This window comes from Rhinopithecus bieti, unplaced genomic scaffold, assembly GCF_001698545.2.
Source record: "Rhinopithecus bieti isolate Rb0 unplaced genomic scaffold, ASM169854v2 scaffold_6513, whole genome shotgun sequence".
NCBI classification, from domain to species: domain Eukaryota; kingdom Metazoa; phylum Chordata; class Mammalia; order Primates; family Cercopithecidae; genus Rhinopithecus; species Rhinopithecus bieti.
In genome coordinates this window covers 3,842,145-3,849,386 of record NW_016805931.1, presented here as the reverse complement: position 1 = coordinate 3,849,386, position 7,242 = coordinate 3,842,145, and the positions used below count along the sequence as shown (strand labels likewise).

General features: G+C 36.4%; 1 protein-coding gene across 1 annotated transcript in view; it reads right to left on the bottom strand.

Moving 5' to 3' along the window:
* The window catches only part of GAPT (GRB2 binding adaptor protein, transmembrane), a 4,608-nt gene extending 3,713 nt beyond the window's left edge, over window positions 1-895 (bottom strand). Inside the window, exon 1 of the mRNA XM_017874172.1 lies at window positions 796-895. The gene's annotated coding sequence lies outside the window, so the exon portion shown is untranslated. The remainder of the gene's footprint in view (window positions 1-795) is intronic.
* Between the last annotated feature and the right edge of the window lie 6,347 nt (window positions 896-7,242).

Here is a 7,242-nt window from a genome sequence, read left to right as displayed (position 1 = left end):
AAATTAGTTGCCAGAGTGTTTGAAGTAAATTTACAAAATAAACTTTAAATATTGATTGAAATTAATCAACTTTTTGAAAGATACTAGGCCTGCAACAGAAGTCACGGTGAGGGTTGAGGAAGGCTAACTATTGTCACTTCTGCAGCTGAGGATAAGGCAATAAATTGCCCTTTTAATTTTTAAGAAGAAAAGGTATTTTTACCATCTATGTTATTCTATGTAGAGTAGACATTTGGGTACATCCAAAATATTAAAATTGTTTGTCTAAGAGATATTTACCAAGATAAAGACAAGAAGACATTTTACAGAAAAAAAAATGCATCATTTTCTTTGAAATAACATTACAGGAAAAAAACCTGTGAGACATGAACAAAGACCTACTATAATGAAAAACACATTTTAAGCAATAATCCTTCAAATATAGTTTAACATTTAAATAATGTTCACTTTGCCCAGTTTGAAAGAAGACTCTGTTTTCATTTTGGAAAGCAGTTCCAACAGGTTACCTAATAATTTGACATTGTTCTTAAAATCGCAAATTGCTGAGAAACTTCAGGAATTTTCAAGTAAGATGATGCCCTTCTGTTTGGAAACAAAGTAACAGCAAAGCATAATCATATTGTAAAGGAACATCAACATCACTCTCAGTTTGTAAATTGGGTTTCCCCCTTATAGCTACGTAAGGCATTTTTTTCTAAAAACTGTAATAAGATAACAATCATTGATTAATTAAAGACAAACTTGTTTCTTGTAGTTTTTAATCACCCAAATACCTTAAATCAAGTTCTTACTTACCTCAAGATTGGTGTGTCAAACTCTCTCTTTTGTTCTTTTGGTTAAGTTTTAAACCTGCATTGGGTTAGAACTTGTTCCTCTTTTTCACTTTGGTAGGTTACTTCCTTCTTTCCCTCCTTTCAGGTTATTTAACACTTGCAAAGTTTCCTGACTCTAGAGGAAGTTAGTATCAGATGCAGCAGAATTAAGATAAATGGCGTGAGTCTTTGAATAAGGAAGTCTGGCCCTTCATCTTTGTCAAGTAATAATTTTTTAACTGTGTCAGAAAATAATATGTAAAGCCTACGTGGTTTTTTATTTGGGCCATACTTGCAGTTCCCATTTTAATATCAATAAAAGTCACTTCACTTGTACTTTAAATTTTTCAAAAAAGAAATATTTTAAATGTGGTAACACATAGGTCTTGGGCTTTTATTATTATTATTTACTTGTGTTGCTAGACCAGTCCTCTCTTCAAATATTAATATTATGTACCAATGCTCCCAAGTTATAGCCATACAGGTGAAATCAGTGTCCCAATTTGGGTTTGGAAAATGTTAATGTTCTTTTAAATGTATAAATAGGAATTTCCTCAGGTATGTTTTGAGGCCCATTACTTCTGGGACATGCTAGTAGCTCTTCCATCAAGTAAATGTGGGGAATACTGCTTCCCTGGATATCCATGGGCATATCAGCATGCTAAAGCCAGCAAGCAAAATAAAACCAAATAAGAAAAAGAAATTGTTTAACTTTGCTTAATAATAGTAGTCAGTATGTTCTTAGCACTAAGTACTCCAAGCCTTTTGTGTAATACTCAGCAAATCTTGGCAACAACCCTATGAGGGAGAAAAACTGTTATTAGTCCTATTTTACAGAAAAGAAAGAGAAGCACATAGAATTATCACTTTCCTGACAGAGCCTGCAGTCTGCCCCCAGCACCTGTGTGCTAAACCACTGCCCTGGCTGCCTTGTTAGATTGAGTAACATGTTTCCCACATAGATACCCTTACTGACAGCATCTCTTGGAATCCAACTCCATGGGAACACACACAGTGCGAGATGCTGAATTAGACAAATTACAGATGAATTCGACAGATGAGATGACAAAGTAATGTAAAATTTGTCTTTTAAGTTGTATTGGAACTTTTTGAACCACAGAGGATTAACTTTGCATAAGGTGGTTTTAAAAAAGAGGATTTAGTTACTGAAATAACTACTGGACATTGGGAGGACAGGATGTATTATTAACACCTGTTGAGCACTGTCATTATGCCAGGCATTGTGCTAAGTGATGAGGATGCAAGAGTGAATAAGCTCCCTGCAGCACTTAAAGCCAAGTAGAGAGGCTGCTGCACCCACAGAACATTTCAGATCAAAGTGATAAGGCCTACGAAAGACATGATTATGGACAGGGACAGTGGAGGTAAAGGAAAGAGGCATCCAGCTCAGAGGGTGGTCAGGGAAGACAAGACCTGAGCTAAGACTCATAAATAAGGTGTTAAGGAAGAATAGGGGTGTCCTGGACAAAAATCTTACAGTGAAGGAGGTTATGAAGTTGTGAGGCTATGAACCTGCTGTGCTCCACATTCTCTCCAGTATGTTTAACTGCAGTATTAGCCACCCTCCAAATAATATACACACTCGCCTGCCTAGGCACTCGTCTGTAAGAAAGGCAGTTTATACAATGTTTGTGTAAAATTATGATTTTCGCTAGAAGGCAGGACAACTGGTGCTCATTTAGGTTTTCCCTTTGAACTTAAAAAAGTTGTTTAACCCCTTATTATTTTAGTTTTTCTAAGGATAAATAAAATGGAGGGAAAATGACTGGCACTTTCCTCAAATAGAATTTGTTTGATGTCATAGATGTAATTATTCTTCAAATTTATAAAATAAATGTTGTATATATTCAAAATATAATTATTGGATCATTATCATTTGTAGGGATTAGGTTTTATGTCTTGAATTCTATATTTTCCTACTTCCCAATCTTTGGCCTCACAAAGTACATATTTATTGTCTTCTTTCAGTTCCTTTTTAATCACAGCAATTATGTCTAGGTTTCTTTTTCCTGCTTTTTCTTCTACAGTTATATGGTTTGGGTAGTTAAGGGCTTAGGAGGTAGTTTATTGTTCTATAGCGTAATTTGGACTCGGTCTTTCATCTAAGTAAATCTTCCTCTCCTGTTAATTGATGACAGCAACCACTTTACTTGTGATTTAAGTTTCTAGCAATTTCTTGCGTGTCAGTTAGTATCTATTTTAACCCACGCCCTTTTTCAGATACTTGAACTGAGTAATATTAGTGATGGTAAAAATGAACAAATGTTTGTGTTGTGAATTTTATTTGAAAGCTTGCCAGACTAAAAGCATCTTTCTGGCTATTCTGGAAGGAGCTCCCAACCCCCATGCGACTTGTTAAGGGTATTATGGGAATTTACATTTTAGCATAAAGCATTATGTTACCTGGGAAAGGTAATGCATTTAGTAGCTAACAAATTTATTAACACTAATTGGTTTATGGGATTAACCAAAAAGTAGCTAGAGTTTTAATAGAATGTGTCACTACCTTCCAACTAAAAGTTATTCACTCTGTGGCCCAAAGAGTTATAAAAATTTTAAAGTGGCTGGGCGCAGTGGCTCATACCTGTAATCCCAGCACTTTGGGAGGCCTAGGCAGGCAGATCATCTGAGGTCAGGAGTTCAAGTCCAGCCTGACCAACATGGAGAAACCCCGTCTCTACTAAAAATATAAAATTAGCATGATGGCACATGCCTGTAATCTCAGCTACTTGGGAGGCTGATGCAGGAGAATCGCTTGAAACCGGGAGGTGGAGGTTGCAGTGAGCCGAGATTGCACCATTGCACTCCATCCTGGGCAACAAGAGTGAAGCTCTGTTTCCAAAAAAAAGATTTTTTTTGAAGTAAAAAAAGTTGAGCAGCTAAAGATGAAGTGAGAAAGCATGAATAGGAAGAGGTAAAAATAAAACCATTATTGCTTTAGTTATGCTTTGGGCCAGTCCTGGTAGCAGCTGGCAAACTTAAATCACATAATTTGTAGAGTATAGGGGATGGAATTTACTGAAATGGATCTCAGATATTAGTCAAGAGATTCATTCCCAAACTTGAATGTTTATCAAAATCATTTATGAAGTTTTAAACAAATATCTAAGTTTCTAGGACCTCGAAGATTCTGCTTCATCACTTCTGGAGTGGGGCCCAGCGATCTTTATTTTAAAACCTTAGAACAACATCTAGGAATTTATGGGTAGGAAAATGAGATGTTATACAGACTGTGAGGGGAGAGATGGTTAGATTTTATTTTATAGTCTTTTGTGTTATTTTACATTTTCCACTAACATGTGCCACTTTTGTAACAAAACAAACTTTAAAGCCTCCCCAGGTGATTCTGATTTGCAACCATGTCTGGGAACCACTGATACAAATGAACCCCTGACTGCAGTGCAGATAAGTGATGTGATTTAATCCATAGCCTCCCCTAGAAAGCAGAAGCCTGGTCTGGATATAAAAATCCAGTCCCTTCATTCTGACCCAGCACTTCTGTGTTGTACTACAACACTATCTCAATGAGGAATAGATGAGAAAAACGTCCTTAGATGTCCCCTTCAATAGTCTATCTTTTCTTCTTCTTCATACATCATGAGGAGTTGGGAAGATACACATACACAAATAACAAGAAGTTGGGGAGAAGGAAAAAGGAGAGCAAAATCCATTAGGGGTCCCATAGGAATGGACTATGAAAAGCATAACCCTATTGGTGGACACTTTTAAGACATGAAATTTGCCACCTGGAACACTTCTCTGGCCTAAAATGATGAGCATTATTATGGTTCATTTGACAACTTAGAAAGGTTAAATTATGGTCTGGGACTAAAAGAGGAGACGCCAAAAGAAAAAGTAAAAAGACCCAGGAATTCCATTCATTGAGTGTACACATGCAATAGAAATAAGTATCACTTCTCTTTATAGCAGTTTTAGGCATAATAACACAAAGCTCTAGAAATAACCCAAAGGTCCATCAATAGTAAAATGAGTGAGTAAAGCATAGTAAATTCATGTGATGGAATACTACACAGAAATGAAAAAGAACAAACTATAATATTGATATACACAACATCAGGATGAAGTTCACAAACAATGCAGAATTAAAGAAGCCACATACACAATACTATATACTGTATGATTCCATTTATATGATATCAAAATTACATAAAATTTATGTATGGATATATGATAAGAGGTCAGAAGAGCTGTGGTTACTATAGACCTGGTGATGCACCAGGGAGCCTTCCTGGATGCTGGAAAGTTCTATATCTTGATCTTTGTGGTGGTTATGAGGTGCATTTTATGTAACCATTCATTAAGCTGTACATTTAAAATTTGTGAACTGTATGTAAGTTGTATCTTAATTAAAAAATAAATTGGGAATGAATAAAAGAATTATGTTATAAAAATGGAGATAATTGTACATCCAATTTTTTTTTAATTCATCTAGATTACCATCTTCTTTGGCAAGCTGGTCTACTAGTTTCAGCGAAGGAATTCTGTGCTTAATTTGAGGTAGACTTTTAACTGTTTGAATTCTAACTTTATTTGGAACTTCCTGAGCCTCAGACTTAGTGAAGCTGACATGAAGATGAATTATTAATGAGTTACTAATGAATATTGAGCTTCAACCCAGTCAAAGCAAGGGGTCTTATTTTCTGAGATCAAAAATATGATCATAAATATTTTGACTTACTCAAGGGATGTGTTCCCCAAGATCACGTACAACCCAAAACATATAGTTATAAATCAATTTATACCTATTTCTTTTTCATCTTGATTAAGTAACACAGCTGTGAATCTTGCTTTCTTTGTCCATGAGTTAGCAATGGATGGGGCTGTCCCTGAGGTTCCTTCAAATCTACTAAGTAAAAATAACAAAAATTGGCCATCAACACAGTAAGAACAGAATGTTTGAAATTGGTTTTCGTGTTTAGTATACACTTCCCTTTAGTCCAACTCCCTTTTTTTGGTCATAAGTCTCTCCTAATTGCTATGCAAATCAGATAACATGGTGTGAGTCTTACTTCAACTTTAGTTGAACAACATTGTCTTTTCTTCCTTCACTGTTTCCCCTTTTATTCCCTCAGAGAAAACTAAATGCACATTGAAGAAATCGAATAACCATTTAATATGAAAAAATTGTGAAATATTTTACTTCTTCATGAATAAAACTGAAAACTGCGTCATTCAGTATTCCTATAGCAGATACATCATTCATCTCAGGTTGCGTATATAATTCCACAGGTCATATAACCCATAAACTATTACAATGACAAGTTTTTTTGTTCATTTTAGAAGAGTTCTGTGAACTAGTACATAAGACACCAAATAAGTCATTGTTTGATTCTGTCGACTTCTTCAGGAAATGTTGAAAGGCATAGTACAACACATTATAATTTTTTTTTTTTGAGACAGGGTCTCCCTCTGTCACCCAGACTGGAGTACAATGGCATGATCTTGGCTCACTGCAACCTCTGCATCCCAGACTCAAATGATCCTCCTGCTTCAGCTTCCCAAGAAGCTGGGACTACAGGCATGAGCCATCATGCCTGGCTAATTTTGTAGTTTTGTAGAGATGGGGTTTCACCGTGTTGCCCAGGGTGGTCTAGAACTCCTGGACTCAAGTGATCTGCCCACTTTAGCCTCCCAAAATGCTGAAATTACAGGCTTGAGCCACCGCACCTGGCCACATATTATAATTTTTAAATAACTAAATTTGAAATTGCACGTGTAGTCAGGCTAGATGAGAAAACTACTGGATTCACAGGAACTTTTCTCCCACAGACAGCGTCAATCACTATTACCATTTCAGAACTGGCTGCGTTTGGGGGCTAGCTCATTAAAGGAAAATAATATCCTAAGCCTTTGCTTTAAGACCCTGCATGATCTCAGATGTACACTGATTCCGACAATCAGTGAAAGGGAGGCAGAGAAAAGTAACAGCTTTAGATCTGCTCTTTTTACAAAATGGGATGGTGCCCTGCATAAGTCTATTTCGATAAGGAGAAGCAGAGGGTGAAGAAAATAAGAAAATAAACACTAAAAGAGTGGGTGGGGCAGGGGACCTCTCTAAATGGGTCTTGATAATCAGGCCCCTGCCTTTTATTCTCCCTTGGGAAACAAGCTTTGAAAGCCAATTCATCTTTAGATGAACACTGGTAAACATTCACCCAGAACTTGAGAGCACTGGTGTAGGGCATAAATGGTCTATGGTCTCAGGTAAGCCAGTGTGATGCTCCTGCTAAACCTGCTTTGTGCTTCCATGTAGACATCACCTTCTCCTTGGATATATTAACTATAGATTAGGCTAAAGTCACAATGGTCTTTCTTAAGTGACGTATCACTTACCATGATATGCTCCTTTTATTAATTTATTAGAATTTTAAGTCTATCTCTGTGTTGT